The sequence below is a fragment of the Nansenia antarctica genome (assembly GCF_963989245.1).
Source record: "Nansenia antarctica genome assembly, chromosome: 2".
Lineage (NCBI taxonomy): Eukaryota > Metazoa > Chordata > Actinopteri > Argentiniformes > Microstomatidae > Nansenia > Nansenia antarctica.
In genome coordinates, this window is record NC_137675.1 from 15,501,513 (window position 1) to 15,519,857 (window position 18,345).

Sequence of the window (18,345 nt, forward strand, 5' to 3'; positions counted from 1 at the left end):
GAACGGATGATACTGAAATATATGTATTAATTAATTTGATTATTATATAATGTAAGCATAATTGTTAAGTATAAACAGGGGTAGGACAGGCTTCTTCCTACTCCTTTTCGAACAATTGATAGGACTGTACTCTACATTAGTTATTTGTTATTTATTATTTGTATTTTTAAATCATGTTCGAAATAAAGATTAATTAATTCATTCATATTCATTATATGACTGTAACTTGTGTGTAACTAAGATGTTTTGGACAGATGTAGTTGGACAGGCTGCTTCTGACACCCTCCTCTCCTCCTCCTCCTCCTCCTCCAGCTCTACCTGGGGGGTGTCTCTCCAGGGCCGGCGTCCACTCCTCCTCCTCCTCCTCAGAGTCTCTGGATGCAGGAGGGGGGGGATATGGCCCCTGCGCCGCTGCATAAATGCAGGTACGGTGGAGGGCACCCCTGCGACACACACACACACACACACACACACACAAAATATTATATGACAGAGTGCACCAGTTTGGCTTGCACTGTGGCTATGAGGAGACTGAGTACCAGATGACACTATTAATGTACTGTATTCCTTTATTGACAGCATCACTATGACAAAGTGCATTAGATAGAAGAAGTGGAAGTATGTGGTGTTGCTTTGTCCATTGCAGATCCTGATTGTCTTGACCAAGACTCTCAGTGGTCATCAGTACCCTGAAATGGACTATGCATACAAAGTGTTGTCATTTCTGAATGGTGAAACCAGTAGACAAATACCATCAAATAAAAGCTGAGAATCTGTACTTTAGCCACAAAGCAGTGTTTGATTTCAAATCCAATTGGAGTGTAGAGACAAGTGTAGAAACGAGTGTAGAAAACATCCTTCACTGCCCCATTACTTACACTGGCCACTGTTTTTTTTATAGCATGTGCACAGAATATCAGTAGTTGGCTCAGAGCCAATTATTTACATTGTAATATCAAATAGTGCACATACATTTTAGAGGTGTCCTAATCGCACCGTTTTGTTGGCCTCTGTCAACGCAAAGTTGTTATGAGAGCTGATGCCTTGGTAGCAGTGCTCAGTCTGATGCCTTGGTAGCAGTGCTCAGTGTTATTCAACAGTTGCATGGCATCCGTCAAAAGGAAGTGGAGAGACCTGTAGGGGAAGCTGCTCTTATTGAAAAATAATCGATCAGAATAAGCCTGGATTTTCCTTAAGCGACGTTGATGGAATACCCCCTTGACCGCTTTGTTGAGCTTATCATAGAAGTTGAAGTCGCTGGTGAAGGTTGCTATGGCAACTACTTTATTAGAGTGCTTGCTGTAAACCTAGGGATGGGCAACCTGGATGGCATGGGAGCCTCAGATGTTATGTACTGGCCAACAGGGGGCCGCAGATTCACTTGGAAGACACACGCACTCACACTCACACAAAATAATGTTAAGCTTTTAACTTGCACGTTCAATATAAAGGGATGGTGTTTACTTGGTTTAAATACTATGATATGGGTTTCGGGGCAAGCACACTTCACCATTTCCACAGAAATTGTATCTCTCTACACAGTAAATTCCCCAGTGTTAAATATGCAGTGTAAAAATACATTGACTCTTTCCGAGTTATTACAACAACAGCTAGAGTAATATTCCCTCCAGTGTTGGTGATAATTCAAGGAGTTAATTGACACGGTGTCAGACGCACTCTGGAAAGCCCCGCCCATCATTTTTCAATCAGTCCCACGTAGTTTCTTCAGTCACGTGGTTTCTTCAACCCGAGCAGAATGTTTTCACAGCCCATTTCACTGAACGCCATTTTCGATTGACTTCGAACAACTCCGGTAAGTTTCTCCTAATCATCTATTAATTAAACGGATACTTTGGCATTTCAATAGAAGCAGCATTTTAGAATAACTTTATATTGTTGTTCACCATACACTCCAGCTGATCTTATATCTTAAAATACTGGTTTCCAAAGGGCTAACGTCACCGACCATGTGGAGTGTTCACATTAAGAGAATTAAGGCAAGTTAGCTAACGTCTAACTAGACAATGTCAGTAGAGGTAAAGTTAACGTTCTTAACAGAGTGTAGAGGGGTGATTGTGTTGTCTTTTTTGTAATGTCTCTCGATTCCAGTAAAATACGTTAACAACGTGCACGTGTGGGGAGTTGGCTAAGCTAATATTAGCTTGAATGGCTAGTTTACTTAACATGTGCGCGGGGAATATCCTACAACGATTAGCGTTAGCATCATCACAGAAGATGTAAATGAGCAACATTAAACTAGCTAATTGGAGGGTTACTGTTGTATTCTTTATCTAGCCTAACGTAGCTAACGTTCATAGATTCCAGTGAAAGAGCAAAGACTGCATTGCATTGTGTGGGGAGTTGTCGAAGTTATCGCGCGCCAATCAATCCAATCTGGCAACACTGAACTAGCTAGCTCGCTCCTCTCCCTGCAGTCAGTCTTTATTATATTGTACTGTGAAATGACCATAGCTAAGTAAATGAGTATTGGTGAAGAAGTTAGTTGTCTCTTGTAATGTGTCATGATTGAAATACAAATGTAATGCTTTTTCATCCATTGTGGCCTATCTTGTATCACTACTTCCAGATGCTGATCAAGGTGAGGTTCAATGGTGAACAAAAATATGTCAAGATCATTGACCTGACACTTGACAACCTTTTGACTGAAGGTAAGCTTTTAATTTGCGATTTAGTCTGATTACTTTTACCATTATGATTGCAAATCTAATTGTAGGCTGTTGTTTTAATGTTTGTCACAGCTTTCCTGACATTTGGAATCCCAGTTACCAGTTTATCAGATGCAAAGCTGTATGATGGATCTGGATCTGAAGTTGATGGGGATGTGTTTGAGGAGGTGGTGAAAGAGCCAGATCTTGGTGTGTTCAAGCTCACACTGGGCAATGAAGGCATGTGCTGGTCTGATAGAGGTGAGTCTGGAGTCAGTCTTTACCTCAGTCTGGTAGGGGTTAGAGTCAGTCTGATAGGGGTTAGTCTGGAGTCAGTCTTTACCTCAGTCTGGTAGGGGTTAGAGTCAGTCTGATAGGGGTTAGTCTGGAGTCAGTCTTTACCTCAGTCTGGTAGGGGTTAGAGTCAGTCTGATAGGGGTTAGTCTGGAGTCAGTCTTTACCTCAGTCTGGTAGGGGTTAGAGTCAGTCTGATAGGGGTTAAGTCTGGAGTCAGTCTTTACCTCAGTCTGAACCACCAGGGGACGACTCAGTCTTATCGTGCGTATGAAGGCAGCGATGCCCACCTTCCTCTCCCTCTCTAGCTTCTGCAGCATCAGTCCAGGGCTATGGTGGTGCCGGTTCAGTGTAGTGTGTGAAGTTCAAACTGCATAAATGTATGAACTGTAAAAACAGGATATAGTGGTTGGAACTATAGGGTGGGAACCATCTATGTTTTCAAGTCTTGGTCACTTGTGGCATTACTTTCAATATAACATTTGTGTGTATTGTGTATTTTAGCATCTCCCCTGATGAGTCCTTCCTCTGCCGGTTCTGAGATGAATGCCTCAGGCCTTGAGTCGGATGATACAATAATTTTGAGCGAGGATGGAAGCCCTTCAAGAAAAGGTCAAAGATCTGATGACGAAGCAAAAAATGTATGTTTGTAATTCATTCTGCAATTCATGTGCCTGAAAATGGATTTTAAAGGGTTAGTTCACTATTTTGAACATTAGACCCTATTTGCGGTTCCTCTACCATGAACCTGAAACATAGAGACCATCATTTCACTGATCGCTCCATTATTGAGTTAGCAACAGCTTTTCTGCAGGGCTACAATAGAAGTCAATGGTACCAGTAGCAGCCACTACCAAACTCAAAATTAAACTCTCGTTTTCAAAGTCACGAAACTCAGAGTGGTCACTGGTGTCCGTTGATGTCCTGACAAAGAAAATCTCCGCAAAGTATGCTTATCAGGTTTTATGTATCATTTAGCATGGAACTATTTTCAGTGGAAGCATATGGCTGTACTGCGACTGAATGCTAAATGATACATAAAACCTGATAAGAAGCATGCTTTTTTTGTCAGAACATCAACGGACACCAGTGACCACTCGGTGAGTTTCCTGACATGGCTGCTACTGCTACCATTGACTTCTATTGTAGCCCTGCAGAAAAGCTCTCTTTGTTTCAGGTTCATAGAGGGACCGCAAATGGGGTCTAACGTTCAAAATAGTAAACTAACCCTTCAACACTGCTGTTTTCTTACAGCTGATAGAGAGCATACTCAATAAGAAACCTGGTGGAGAGGTTGTCATCAAGGAATACTCCAAATCTAAAAGCCTCACTGACAGCGCCAGACGAATGATGATCAACATTCTTGTTTCAGAGATGACAGAGACTCGTGGGTAAGTTGAAAGGAAAGATTCATAATGAAAATTGTAGAGCAGTACTTGCTCTGCTGTTTGTTAAGAATGATTTCTGTATCAGTATCTCAGTCAAATAATTGGTTAGGCTACTGCTGGCCATCCACTGCTATTGGGAGAAGATTTCTCTTGTATCAAACTCGATTGTCATGATACAGCTTCTAAAATCACTCCTGATATATAGCTGACAGAGTAGGAATGCTGCTTGTGTATATTCATTTCAGGACAGCACCACCGCGCAGTGTGAGGGAAACGTTTGCACGAGACATCGTCTCCTTGTTCCCATACTTGAAGGATCCCTACACCGAAAATGGATATGTAAGTATATATTACAACTGATAAAGAGCATCTGTGTTTAATTTGTCTGGTATGGTATCTGAGCAAATGAGACTTGGTTAACTTTTTCTTTAAGATTAGTAACCACGTTCATCTTCTTAAGGAACATTATTTCGACCCCAAGAGTGGAGATGGATACCTCGCAAATAGAATCAAAACCATTCAAACGACCCACTCAACTATACTCTGGAGGGCCAACTGCTGAGAGGGAGTCCAGTCCATCCACTTCGGTTACCCTGAGTGAAGACCAGTGCAGAGAGGCCATTTCTCTTATGAAGCATTCTTCTGATGAAGAAACGGTCAAACAGAAGATGAAATCGACCTTTGAGTACAGGAAGAAGATGACCCACGACCCGATTAAATGCTCCACCATCCTAACCGAATTTTTAACCGCTTTCTGGATGTGAAGGGCTTGGTAAGACTTTTTTAAAGAACAGTTTTAAATTGTATACATTGCGTTTAATCTCTAGATGCCAATTCAGGTTGGCCAGTAAATGTAAACAAAAACAATACTTCCGTAATAGTAGTTGTTCGATTCATGTGTATCCTGGTGATTGGCCTCCAAAACGGTGTTTGAGAAAAAGTTAAATATTTTGTGAGAAAGAAATTGACTTGAAACTCAAAACAAATGTTTTGTTTGTTGTCTTGTCTTATTTTTATGCGGTGCAGCTGCTTCTATACGTGTCATGTGTCCATCTCTGTCCGTTCGTAGCATGGCAATACTGTTGCAAAACAGCAGAAGGCAAGTAGAGCCTGTACTGCTTACTTCACCACCTGATTTTTTTCAGATTGAACAGGATTTTGTGCTCCTGTTTGGAGAGGAGACATCAGCCAAGTTTTTGGAGAGGTGGTCAACTACATTCAAGCAAAAGATCATCACGCTAAGCAAGACCCTTGCCAGTCAGGGAGCTGAACTTCAGGAGCTGATCGAGATGGCTGAATCTACAGTTGATGAGGGAGCTGACACAAATGCTGATGGTTAGATGATTAAAAATGATCATTTATATTATTATTTAAAATGACTCTGAAATGTTAATGTCACTGATGATGGGAATGAACCATTTTACTCAGGATATCTTCTTTGTTTAGGATGGGACAGTGACCTTTCCTCTATCCTTCTCCTGCTCCATTTGATTCCTCCTGCATGTAATGTAAAGGTCAGTAACCCAAAGTGCAATATAGGCTACAGACAAGACACTAATGTTTTTATATAACAGATATGCTCCAAAACAATGCAATGTGTCCTCTCACTCCATACAATAGGCTAGGTGACAGTCAGTGCCTCACTCACGGGTAGCTTGGTAGGCTACCACTAGCTAGCCTTTAGCTTATCACCTCTGCTCTACCACTGACGTTAGCCAGCTAGCTAAATACACTTGTCATGCAATATTGAATTCATGAATGCGAGCAAACACTCACTGGCTATCGCATTACATTACAGTCATTTAGCTGACGCTTCGCCAGAACTCACACTAACGCATTTGCATGGAGAGCAGGAGACCATGGAAGGGCTGAGCCCAGCAGGACTTATATAATAAAACAATAGGAAGTTAGCTGTAACCCTCCTCTATAGAAACATAGTTAGTGTAACCCTCCTCTATAGAAACATAGTTAGTGTAACCCTCCTCTATAGAAACATAGTTAGTGCTCTGGTTCTTAGCACAGCTACGCAGACTACAGCTGGACGAGCAGCGTAGTGACAGTCAGCTAGCGGCAGCAGCGAGCTAACCCTGCTAGCTAACTCACTAGCATGTCCAGACAGCAGACAGCTTCGCTCTCAAGGCTTTTGAGTAGCATGATTTAAATGTAGCCACCGCGCCGGTGTAGGTACCGGATTTTCCCACTTTTCCGGTTCCGGTCATAGGTTCTGCCCTTTCCGGCCATAGGTAGCGCTATGATTCACTATGATTCGCGATGCCTACACCGGCCGGTGCGTCAACAGAAAGTAGGTTTGTTATGGAAACAAAACCCGACAAAAAAAAACAACGAATCGATAATGGCATTCGTCGCCAACGAATTGCATTATCGATTTATAGCGATTTAATCGATTCGTTGTTGCAGCCGAGCCTTGCCGTTAAAGTCAACAAGTGCTCTTGGTGCTTTCGATGAGTTGTTCAAGATTCACTTCGTTTTTTGTACTGCTTACAATACATCTCTGCGCAGCATGTACACCTTTATCCAGACAACTGTGTACAACATAGACATAGGGAAGGTGAAGGAAACTCCAAGGGTTGCTGAGCTTAGAGCCAAACTCCTGCACTAATGCCTTAGAGCAGGGGTCTTCAACCTTTTCAGCCCAAGGACCCCTTGGACGAGAGACAACCAGAACAGGGACCCCCACATGTAATAAAAAAAAATTAAATGTCACATTTTAAGGCCTATAATAACTTTATTCACCTTATTAACCTATTTTGTCACGACCAGAGGTAGGACCCAAACGCAGACACAGGTGAACAGGTAGGAGTTAAATAATAAAGGTTTATTTCTAGTAACAAGGCTGATGGGAATAGGCAGGTGGGTCGTCAGGCAGGCGGGAGGTCAGGCAGGAGTAAGGGTCGGCAGACAGGTGGGGAATCAAGCATGAAGAATGGTCGGCAGGCAGGTGGAGTAGTCGGCAGACAGGCAGGGGGTCAGACAGGAGGAGTAGTCGGCAGACAGGCAGGGGGTCAGGCAGGTAGTCAGGCAGGCAGGAGGTCGGCACTCAGGGAATCCTTCAACAGGGACAGGGAGAACAGAATTAGGCAAGGGAAAATTAATAAGTAACAGGCTAATTACTGGGTTATTAACCTATGTGTTTATGATTGATAAAACGTTCATGCATAATTATTATTGGTTATTATTATTATTATTATTATTATTATTATTGATGAGGCTTATATTTTCTATTATTATTATTATTATTATTATTATTCAACAATTAAACATTTAGCTTCAGGAAGTCAGGTATGCTTGCCAGATATGCCAGTTTAAAGACCCAGGCATTGTCGATGAAATGCGCAGCCAGCTCCGCGCGGTTTTGGACAATTAGAAATTTGTGGATAGCTGTGCGTAATTCAAATACTCGTGCCAATACGGATCCACGGGAAAGTCATCTGACTTCTGAATGGTAAAGGAGCGCTGTGTGTTCCTCTCCTGTAGCGGCGCATAAAGAAGCGAAGAGGCGAGTTTGTAGGGCACTCTTCTTAATAAAATGTACAGCCTTTACAACAGTGTCCATAACTTCGGCAAACTCAGCACTCATTTCTTTAGCGGCGAGGGATTCTCTGTGCAGCATGCAGTGAGTCCACATCACTTTGGGGGCGACTTTTCTGACAAGCGCCATCAGTCCACTCTTTTGCCCAGTCATAGCGCGCGCACCGTCGGTACACACCGCGACACACTTTGCCCAACGTACGTCATTTTCACCGAAAAAGTCATCAATCACTTTGAAAATGTCAGCACTTGTTGTGCGTTCAGGAAGCTTCTTACAAAACAAGAACTCTTCACACATTTCGTCTTGGTCAACAAAGCGTCCACTGATTCATCCAATTGGAGTGCAAATGCCTCCGCCGTTTGTAATTTCTCAATTAACTGCACCCTCACATCCGATGCCATTTCACCAATTTGCCGAGCAATTGTTGTGTCTGACAATGGGATAGTCTTCAACTTTTCTGCATATCCATCATTCCCAAACATGGTCTTGCACATATCAGTGGCCGCAGGCAATATCAAATCTTCTGCAATTGTGTATGGCTTTTTACACTGGGCAACGCGAAGAGCAACTTGATATGAGGCTTTCAAAGCAAGCTCACCGACTTTCGCAGATTTTCTTATCATTGTCTGTTGGCCTTGGAGAGAGTGCAGACGAGCCTGAAAGTAGTCCAGTGCTTTATCTTGTAAGTGGCCATGATTCGTCTCCAAGTGTCGTTGCAGCTTTGATGGCTTCATGCTTTCGTTTGAGAGCGTCGCCGCACAAACAACACACACCGGCAATTCCACTACTTCGGTTTCTTTTGAAAGTAAATCCAAACTTTAGGTACACTTCTGAATATTTTCGGGACTTTTCTCTTTTGCATTTATCTGCCCCTGGGGCAGGCGCTGCTGGGGCCGAGGTGGAAGGAGTAGGCCTAGCCGTTGGATCTCGAGCTCGGTCTCGTTACTGTTACAAATGTATCCATCCTGCTTCACTAATTAATAGTAGTAACTAATAATGTGAAGTTATAATATAATTATTGGACTCGGACAACTTGCACACGTTTAACTCAACCAGTTTAATCAACACTCAGCTTCAACAGTGCCTCGGGTCATTACCCATAATGCAAATAGTAAATAGTACATTTTTATTGTAAATAGTTTTTTGTCAAAATTAGCTTATTATTGCCTATTAATGCTTGTAGTTTACTCAATATAACTTTTGTTATATTTTTTAATTGTCACAAATTATTTTGGTGAAAATTGTAAATTATTCTGAAAATTTTTGGCGGACCCCCTGCAGTACCTCTGCGGACCCCCTAGGGGTCGCGGACCCCCGGTTGAAGACCACTGCACTAGACCACCACTACCCCCACTCTTTAAATGGGCGTGGCTTGCGTTTCTGGGCGTTTCTGAGTGTTCCAAATTGGCATGTCTTATTAAATGACCAAAAAAAGGCTTTCTTTCAATGTTTAACTAAATTTTACTAATAATATTGCTATTTTAAAGTCAAGGGGGACGTGTCCCTGTTTGATGGAGAGGTTTATTATGTGGGGGATGATTGGGGTAATGGAGGCAGCTGAGTCTTTTAGAAATCTGGCTGGAATATTGTCATGGCCCGTGGCCTTTTCTGAGTGTAGAGCGCCCAGCTTTTTAAACACCTCATCGTTTGACACCATGGAGAGTTTAAAATCATCTTTGCGTACACCCAGTTTATTGTAGAACGCACGGATGTGCTCTACACTATAACGCCCTGAGTGGGGTGGTAGATTGTTAACTAATTTAGTGGCTATGGTTGTAAAGAAAGTGTTTAAGCACTTAGCCACATCCAGCTTGTCTGTAAGGAGAGAATCTCCAGATTTTATGCTGATGTTTGTAGACCTGGTTTTGAGTTTTTGACTGCAACCTAGTTGGCTATTAACTCTTTGACTGCCAGCCATGTTCAGAGCGGAGAGCTCCACACTGCCAGACTTTTGGGGCATTTTCGCTGAACTTTGAAGACCCACCAAATATTGAATTTTCGGACTACATAAACATTGAACATATCTACCAAAACTTTAGACTCTCTTCTTTCATCAGAAAAAGAAAGTTTGTTTCTAGCCTCTTTGAGTGTTTAGAAATCGGCCGTAGAACATAGGGTGGTTTCAGCAAAAACACCTGATTTTGACCAATAAACAGAGAAAACGAGCTTTTTCTGCAGAACTTTTTATTTAATTTTATTTTTCTGCACTTTTTCTGTATCATCCGACTCTGAACTGTTTGAAGAGTCGCGCGATGGCCGCGCTGCTCCGCGATGCTCCGCAATGCTCCGCGCCGCAATGCTCCGCGCCGCGTTTGGCACATACCCTGATCCGTTTCGCCATTACTACAACCCACAGCAAGCCACTTCCTTCTCCAGGCTTTTATCGAACTACTGCCCCCATCTGGGACCGAAATACATTACACCCAAGTCTGAAATTCACTCGCTAGGTGTAGAACATGTCAATAACGCGATCCCCGCGAAAATTTTTTTTTTTTCTATAAGACGCCAATTGGCGTCTTTGGCAGTCAACGTTACTATTCTATAAGACGCCAATTGGCGTCTTTGGCAGTCAATGAGTTAAGTAGCTTCCAAAGGTCACGTGGTTTGTTTAAGTTTTCTTCGATTTTGTTATCGAGGTATTCTTTCTTAGCAGATTTGGTCATGGTAATTACCTGATTGCATAGTTTGTTGCATTGTTTTTGAATTTTCTCAAAGTGGGTTTTGTGATCTTCGTTTAAGTGTTTCACTAATTTTGATTTGCATTTTTGAACTTCAGAGCATTTTAGGTCTCTGACTTTCATAGCATTTAGAATGTCCGAATTCATCCATGGTTCCGATCGGGCTTTAACCCTGGTGGTTCTCATGGGGGCTATACTGTCAATAATATTTAGGAATTTGGTTTTGAAACCTAGCCATGCCTCTTCAACCTGTGTGCATTTTAGTTCATCTAACCAGTCTTGATTCTCCAGTTTATGGTTTAAGGCCTCACTAGAATAGGATTTAAGGGATCTAGTGGTTACAGTTTTATGACCGCCAGCCTTGGGTTTATGTTTTTTACGAGTGCAAAAGATCATGTAATGATCACTTAGCCCACATACAATAACCCCACTCTTGGAGATTTTGGACTCATCCGATGTTAGAATGAGATCTATGGTGGTTTGAGTAGAAATACACACCCTAGTGGGTTTGGTAATTTGTTGACGGAGACCGTGTAATTCAGAAAACCTAGTGAAGGATTTGAAAACGGATGCTTCATTTCTGAGCATGTCCGTGTTCAAATCCCCAATAAGAATCTTTTCCACACAGTCAACGTCATCCAAGCACCCCTCAAGAATATCATAGAAATCATTCTGATCAGGAGGTCTGTAGATAGTACCAACCAGCACCGGTTTTGCTTTGTTAAAGATAATTTCAACCCAAACAGATTCTAATTTGTCACGATTCAGGTCATACCGGGTGTTAAAGATAATATCGTTGTGAATGTACATGCAGACACCACCCCCATACCTGTTCCTGTCGTTTCTGATGGCTGTGTGGTTAACTATTTCAATCTCTGGGTCTTTGATTGATTCATCAAACTTGGTCTCAGAGAAGCTCAAAATGTGAACCTTGCTGTCATGGAACATTTCTCTGATTTGGTCCAGTTTAGGCACAAGACTGTTCACATTAAGGTGAACAATATGCAGGCCCTTACTGCTGTGTCCAAATAAAGAGTTCATGTCCTTGACTTGGAAATAGTCACCACCATTCAGGTCATCGTCAAGTTGAGGATTGGGGGATGGGGGGGGTCGCCCATTGTTCAACGGTTTCGTTAGAGAGTCTCCGGGTGGAGAAGGGGGGGGGGGGGTCGTCGTCGGGTGGGGGAGGGAGGGGGGAGGGGGGGGGGGTCGTCGTCGCCGGGTGGGGGAGGCCTCTGTGTTCACTAGATAGTTGGTGGAAGTTAGGTGGGGGGGTAATGTTGATAGCATAGCTACCCTTTGTTTTGTTAGCCTCGTCTGAATCCAGGAAGTCCGGTTTGACCGGTTTGACGACAATGGCTTCAATGGCGTCGCTAGTAACATTTGCCTGGGAAAGGCATAGCTGCTCTCTGGCCAAACGTGTAGCCTGCCTGGTTGAGACTGGTCCGGGATTCAGCTGAATGTCTCCCGAGAGAAGTAGATAGAGACAGATCATGGTCCTTCGGTCCATTCTACCTGCCGGGGGCTTGTTTTTCCGCGTCGGGTCCGCAGTCAGCGTTGTGTGAATAGCTGCCGTTCCGAAGTTTATATACTTCTTTGCGGCGTGGAGATAAAAGTCGCTATGGGTCTCATTTTTTCCAATAAAGTTTGTCTCCTTCTCCATAAGATGTAAGTTCTGTGGTGATTTAATGTATAAATCCGTAATCCACAGAAGGAACAGGAGAAAGTGTGGAATAATCCTTGCTGTTGCATTGTTGCAGCAGGAGGAGCGTTGAGAGATGCGACCGCTCATGTCTGTGATCGCGAACAGCTACTTACCTCAAACGTAACTTAGATAACAAGGCTCTGTATTTCACAGATGTTTGATGTTTGAGTTGGGTTTCTGTTAGCTAAACTTAAACGAGGTTGTGTCTCTGAACTGTTAGTTAAAGAAGTTAGAAAGGTTCCCCTCTGGAACAGGGAGTCAAAGAGGGGAGTCAAACAGGGTACAGTTCAGGCATGGGTAGGATGCTTGCAAACACTACAAGGGGTGTATGTGTGGTTCTGCAATAAACAGAAAGAGGTATTACAGTACACATGTTACTAATAATACAGTACTGATCTACAATATCAAATGCATTCTACAATACAAAAGTACATGTAACTTAACCATACACATTAAGCTACTTAACAGTACACTTTGCCATACAATCTGAATTATAACACCAACTTAAGACAGTACTCAAATAACAAACTCTGCAGCGTGAACTGCGCCAAACGAGCTTCATTGAAGAGCACGCAATAACGGCGGCCATAGAAAGCACATGTCCAAACTAATTGCTATTGCTAGTATAGGGTGCAGAAAACGGCAGTATCCAAATCAACACAACAAATATGTACAACCTAAATACTGGGTGAAACATTGTACTTACAGTAGTTCAGTGACGCACATTTACACTGTAATGCTGCACAATGTTTCTAACTGATTGAATTGGTAACACGAGAAACTTGTGTGGTACTTCCAACTTCTTCTCCGATCTGAATCAATGCGGCCCAGATTCCCAGAATGCACTGCGCACTTAAGGTGGCAGGTGATATTACGCACCTTAGCTCTTAAGGTGGAAATGATAACCAAATATAACCTAGAACATTGGAACCTTTCTAACAATACTACATCCCCCCTTTTAAGCATTAAAAGTCTCTCTTGGGTCAACTGAAAATTAGTCTCTGAAAAGATGAAACAGACTAAGTGTCACTGGGCCTTATGGCTTCAGTCGATGGATTGATCTTCTTCTTTAAGAACTGTACTCACTACTAATGTATATGATCTAAACAATAACAGTGCAGACCTGACTATAACTTGTCAAGTAACTTGTGAACTTTCACTTGGAGTAAAATCAAACTTGTAAACATACCACACTTTCTAAATGTGTCCAACTATCATCTAGTAACTAACTAAACTAAGGGTCAGAGGTCACCAGTACTTAACCCTGTTGGAGCACAACCTTCAGCGTTGGCCCATCTCAAAGTCTTGGTACCTTGCCGGAAGCGCCACAGCTCTGCCACTTCTGGTGCGGCAGGTAGGAGTGGAGCTCTCGCACTCACAGGAGGACGGGTGCTGAGCTGGATGATCCGGTGACTCTGGGGGTCCTCCCAGCGGGCTCACAGGTGCAGGCTGCTCCAGTGGCTCAGGATCTCTCTCTTTTTTTTATAGAATAATCTTTTCACATTTAGTAAAAAAGACAACACTTTCATTCACATTTCTTTCGTTTCGTCACGTAGAAAATTCAGATACTGCATTAAGCAGACCTTTTATAATTCTTCTAATAAAAAATAAAAAAACGACACATAAAAGCCACTTTGCAGACTTTTTTTTCTTCACATAGGAAATCATCCAAACCGATTTTATGAATTAATTCTACAAACATATCAAACCACTTCAGCAACATGAAAGGAAGTTTGAAGGTAAAGCTATGGATGACGGAACTTTATGATCACAATGAGATACACAAGTAGGTCTACAAATAAATGGGCTATTGCCTCTGTGCAAAGTGAAGATTGTGGAGGTAGCGCTTATGCTAATAACAAAACACTCTTGAGAGGCTGGGCGATAAAACCAACACCTATTTGGTAACAGAATGCATGACATAAATAGCAAAATATGTTACACTTTAAAGGCCTGTTTCACTCTAAAAGAGCATTTATTTTATGTGATTAACCACATCCAATCCATAAGACGCTTTTAAAAGTATTTAGAAACTTGCAGCAGCCACACTTTCCAATAATGTAAATGGTTTGGATCTAATTTATGGCCAGAACCTGGATACAAACTTAAAAAGTGTCTTGTGTATTGACTGGAATAAATGTAAGAGTTAATCACAGAAATTCGATTTTAGAATGAACTATCCCTTAAATGCCAGGGAGGCATCTTTCAGCAAACCACTGTAGAAGAAGAAATAATGACTCAGATAAAATCAAGCATATGAGGTCAAAACATTGAGGCCATTCAAGTAAAACATGCAAAAATAATAATGATTCAATAACAGAGAAATGATGTTATTGAAACCCCACGTTAATTGGACATAACAGGAGAGAAAAAAGTCTAACCAGTGTTAACAGCCGTTGTCCTCATGTAGCTAGTAGTACCGTAGTACATCTTCAGGGTTGTAATCGTAAACCGATTCATTCGAGAATTCAGGCAGGGAAAAACTAGGGCATTCTCGGAAATACATGCTGTGGTATATAGTTGTCACATCGTCGCTGATTCTAGTTCCAATAAGATGCCCTTATAAGGGCGTTCATCATGCACACTAACACTTCTGCCTGGGAATCTAGTAGTAGTAGTAGTAGTAGTAGTAGTAGTAGTAGTAGTACATGGCACAATCACTTTGTCGAGACACTTATTTTGCCGGTTAATTACATTTATGGGGGTTTTGTGAGTAAAATGCAAGGATTCAGATCTCTACTTCAGAGGCGCGAGAGCAGCACCCTTCTAACATTTCAACAACACAGGAGGCCAGTTATAGAAGTTCTAGCGGTTGGTTGGTTGGGTGCTTGGTAGTGACGTCGCTGTCTAGCCTGCCAGCTGGATAACAGACACCTCGAGGGCGGGGGGGGGCCGAGGTGACAGCAGCTGACTCCAGGCCTGTAGGGGGGGCTGATGCGGAGTGGTAGGGTAGGGGGGGTATGGGTAGGATGGGGGGTGGGGGTCTCACTGGGCCTCTCCGTCGTCGTCGTCTGAGACCTGGTCGGGGGGGATGGCCCGGGTGTGGCTGGCCCGGATGCTGGTGAGGTGGGGGCAGGAGTTATGTTAAGTTACAGGTAAAATAAGATGATAAATCACAACACAACTCTGGTTGCTTTCTAGTTCAACACTCTCTCACTGCTGCTACGGTAAGATCTTATTCCATATGATCAACACATAGCATAGCATTGATGCAGACTTGGATGAATACGCCTGAAGCCCTCTAACCCTGTAGCTGGCTGACCTGCCTTGTAGCTAGAGTTGGGTACCGTTTGGGTTTTATCCGGTACCGGTACCTAACCGATACTTTAAAAACGGTACCGGTACCAAAACGGTACTTTATTCGGTACTTTAGATTTTTTAAAATGACATATATATATATATATAATAATAACACGGTCGACAACATTAAACAGCTTTTCACTTTTTTATTCCTGAGGCACAATATATATTAGTTAAATATACACTCAAATTAAAATAAATGAAAATAAAACTCCTGAGCCTTGGGGACTCCATTAAGCTGGGGGTGCCTATCGTTGGTACTGATGTCGAATACGAGTTCCCACTTGTTCGGCAGCCCCTCAAGGACATCAGAATATTCTTAGAAAGGGGATCTAGTGAAGAGGCCTGCATAGCCCCCAGAACCAAGAAGACCAAGAGGAAATATAACTCTGATGAACTGGAACCCTCCACCTCGTCAAAATCCAAACTCTGTTGCCGCTCAGCTACTACTACTCCCCTCCCCCTCTCTGGTCCATGACACATGACGATTCATTTTTCAGACACAGTAGTAGGATAAGGATATATCTACAGGATATATACATGATCTGACACAGTACCCGAATATCAAGAGATCCCCGATCATGTTGTCCACCTCGCAGAGACGCAGCCACACATCCGCACTACGTCATCAACAGACGCGTCGAATCCTGGAGTGCACTGTCCAATCAAAGGCTTGCGTTCGTAAACTCGCTCTGAGAGCGTCGCAGCGCACACTGGGCCCGACGTCATAAGGGGAGCAAGTCATTTGATTGGACAGAAGGCATTCCACGAGTGGTGATCAGAATTCCAGAACGAGTTTACGGAACGCACCCATAAGTCGAGCGTCGCGTTACGCCAACCCGCTAGCGGAAGTTGCTATTAGCAACCTTCTCGTTATCCTTCCGTACTCACTGCTTTCACTGAGTGGAAATTTAACAGGCGATGTGACGTCGCGAGATAGAAAAGTACCGAAATGAGGCACCGAAATCTCCTTTGCGATTCGGTACGGGTACATACCGAATGTAAAGTAACCGGTACCTACCGGTACCGATTTTCGGTACCCAACCCTACTTGTAGCTAGCGACCACTCACCTCTGAACTCATGTTAACTTTCGGCTCCGTCGCTCCGTCGAGCAACGCCATGCTGAAGCTAATATTCACAGGATTACAAGCTGCAGTAATTTGATGACGAAATGGTGATGCATTATGGGTGTTCAACTGAATACAAAATCACCCAAAGAAAAGTATCTTTTTCGAATATAAGTTATTGTATTTTTGTATTGATTATTTTCATTAAAGATGATAATTTTAATAACAATCAAGCAACATTTACATTTTTATTCATTCAGGGTAGACCCAACACAACAAACCATTTATTTTTGTTTTTTATTATTTATTTTTTGTTGTTTTGTTTAACAGTTAAAAAATCTTAAAAAACTTCCTCTGTCCGTTCTCCTGAACCATGTCGTAACCGGTCTTCTCCATCAGCTCCAGAAGCGCGGCCTGGTTCGAGCTCTCCATCATCTCATCAACGCTGTCCCCGTCCATGACTACCTTTACTCCTTAACTACCGACGGGAATGACCCTCTGGAATGTCCCATACGACACAGCAGTAGAACACAGGACACAGTGCCAGTAGAACCTGTAACATAAGTTTGGACGAGATAAGATGATGACGAGGCTAACAACAAGAGGCTAACAACATCAAACCAACAAATATAAACTCAACAATTAGAATGTATATATTTAGCTGCATTAACCTTATTGTAACATGTAAATACTGATACTCACGGACAACAAATCCATCCCACGTTTTCAAACGAAGAAAAACAAACAACTCGAATAGTTTTCAGCGGTGTGTTAACATTCACGTTCATGTGGACGTTTAGGTATTAGCTGCCTAACTAAGAACTGTAGCTACTACCGGCTACAGGCATGTCCACACAGTCCACTCACAAAGCGAACGGTTCATGTGGTTAGCTAGCAATATCTGATTGACCTGCTTATCGACAGTGGTTTATACTACTAGTCATGTGATTACCTTGTTAACTACAGTAGGTTAAAACTGTTATAATAGTTATAACATAAGTAGTTACCTTGTTAACTACAGTAGGTTAAAACTGTTCTAGTTATAACATAACTGGTTATGTGATTACGTATACTAGCTTATAACAGTTATAACATAACTAGCTAGGCAGATGGCTAGGGTTATCTGGTTACCTTGTTAACTACAGTAGCTTATAACTGTTAATAACTCATCATTATAACACAACTAGCTAGCTAGGTCGCTAGCGTCATCCGGTGTTCAGGCGGTAATATGCGACACGACCCGGCTTTCTGACTAAAACTATCTCTGGATGAACCTCACGAACAGCTAGATACTTACCACAGTTAGGTTAACTCTAATATGATCTGTTATATATATTAACTCTATATAACACTTACTTTAAAAGACAACAGTTGTCTAATTTGAGCAGAAACTTACGTTGAGCAGAGGACAGAATGATGTCAAACTCACCTCAGATGTCGAACTCCCCTCAGAGATCGTCGAATGCTCGAGAAGTCCTGGACGCGATTCAGCCAATCAGCGTGTGTTTGGAGTCAAAAAGGCGGGTTAATTACTTTCAAACAATAATAATAATACGGTAATAACCTTTATTTGTCTAGCACTTTTCCTGCAAACGTTGCAGCTATGCAACGTATACAGTTATTCAGTTATGAATAATGACCAACAATCAATCAATAAATATCTAGATTTACACACAGAAAACCTTGACAAATGCTT